The sequence below is a fragment of the Sorex fumeus genome, unplaced genomic scaffold (genome assembly GCF_029834395.1).
Source record: "Sorex fumeus unplaced genomic scaffold, SorFum_2.1 ptg000072l, whole genome shotgun sequence".
In the NCBI taxonomy this organism is placed as follows: Eukaryota; Metazoa; Chordata; class Mammalia; order Eulipotyphla; family Soricidae; genus Sorex; species Sorex fumeus.
Window position 1 is genome coordinate 20,054,106 of NW_026606129.1, and position 2,201 is coordinate 20,056,306.

The 2,201-nt window shown below is 40.2% G+C and overlaps 1 pseudogene; it reads left to right on the plus strand.

Annotated features, from left to right (window-relative positions):
* The first annotated feature begins 1,464 nt into the window (after positions 1–1,464).
* LOC130038005 (uncharacterized) lies at positions 1,465–1,615 on the plus strand (annotated as a pseudogene).
* The last annotated feature ends 586 nt before the right edge of the window (positions 1,616–2,201 follow it).

Genomic DNA, 2,201 nt, shown 5'->3' on the forward strand with positions numbered 1-2,201 from the left:
TTTTGCTAGAACTCACACATCACTAAGATGTGGAGGAAACTTTATCCATGTAAATCCTTAAACTAACCACTAACTTTGAATAAAATACATGAACAAAAATGTAAGTGCTTTCATGCTGAAATGAAGTTATTAAATCTCAGTTATTAAAATTACTTTATAAAATACACTTATTTGATTGCTATAAAATTACTTAACTCCAACAAGCACATACATTTTTATTTACTCAAATGCAATAAGAGAACATTACTGTACTGATCATTGTCCTATCAGCCAAGAAATAATTGTTAGGCACTTATTATGTCCTTAACAATCATACTATTCATATTCCAACATCCCAAACTCAATTACATACTGGAAAATAGCTCTATATACTACTTAGTAGTAAGCATAGGTTCTATATCTACATGCCAATGTAGCATCGTAGCACTGCACTGTTGTCCTGCTGTTCATCGATTTGCTCGAGTGGGCAACAGGAACATCTCCATTCGTCCCTGTTGTGTGCTAGTGTAGCCCAATGGTATCTGCTGCTCCAGGAACACAAAGTGAGACTTGTTGTTACTGTTTTTGACAGGAGAGTCCGGCAAGCTACCGAGAGTATTCGATATGCCAGACACAGTAACAACAAAGTCTCCAATGGAGACGTTACTGGGCCCGCTCGAGCAAATCGATGATCAATGGGAGGGCCTTTACTTACTTATTAGAATACACCATGGGGAGCTTGTCAGGCTCTGCCATGCGGGCGGGATACTCTCGATAGCTTGCCGGGGTCTCCAAGAGAGACGGAGTAACCAAACCTGGGTCAGTTGCATGCAAGGCAAGTGCCCTAGCCACTGTGCTATCGCTCCAGTCAATGAATCAGAATAAAATTTGTCTTTGGAAAATAAGTTGGTTTTTTTTTTAGGGAGAGAAATCTGGTGACTGAGAGCACAGCCATATGAAACAGATTTTAGTTCCTTTCTTCATCTCAGCCCCTTTCCAGTTGCATGAATATGGGTTACTTGATTGACCTCTCTATATTTCTTCATTATTCAAACAAGAGTAATAATATGTACATATATAACTGCCACTGTTCTAAAGATGAAATGATACAATACGTAATTATAGGGAAGAAGTAGGAAAAGTACAATATGATAATGTCATATCTTGTTATTCCCGCAAACATCGAAGTACTTAAAAAATGATAGATGACAGAATAGCGGGCCTAAAAGAATATTCATGTCCCAATTCCAACACCTCTGAATATGTTAGGTAGGTAAAGGTAAAGGCCCTCCCGTTGATCGTCGATTTGCTCGAGCGGGCCCAGTAACGTCTCCATTGGAGACTTTGTTGTTACTGTGTCTGGCATATCGAATACTCTCGGTAGCTTGCCGGGCTCTCCGAGAGGGGCGGAGGAATCAAACTCGGGTCGGCCATGTTGGCCGCTTGTAAGGCGAACGCCCTACCCGCTGTGCTATTGCTCCAGCCCTCGCTTCTCGGCCTTTTGGCTAAGATCAAGTGTAGTATCTGAATATGTTATCTTATTGAAATTGCTAAACAACTGACTTTAAAATAAAATTTATTAAGCTCCCATTTGACCCAGTAATACTACTTCTGGGAATATACCTGGTGTCCCAAAAACATACAGTATAAACACCATTTGCACTCCTATGTTCATTGCAGCACTATTCACAATAGCCAGAATCTGGAAACAACTTGAATGCCCATGAACAGATGACTGCATAAAGAAACTATGGCATATCTACACAGTGGAACATTATGCAGCTGTTAGGAAAAATAAAGTCATGAAACTTGCCTATAAATGGATGGACATGGAGAATATCATGCTGAATAAAATGAGTCAGAAGGAGAGGGACAGATATAGAATTAGTGCATTCATTTGGGATATATAAAAATTATTTACAGTAGAAGACTAATATCCATGGCCAGGGAGAATAGGGGCTGGGAGGACTGGTCAGAGGTTGAAATCAACCACAAGTGTGTGTGGAGTGGAGAGTAGGTAAGACAGAGAAGAGACCAATATAATAGCTGGAAATGATCACACTGGACAAGAACTGCGTGTTAAAAATAGGTCAAAGGATATTCTTGATAACCTTTCAGTAACAATATTGCAAACACAATACCCAATAGGAGAGACAGACAGACAGAGAAGAAAAGCACCTGCCATAGAGACAGACAGCGGATGGGGGATGATGAGAGGGAAC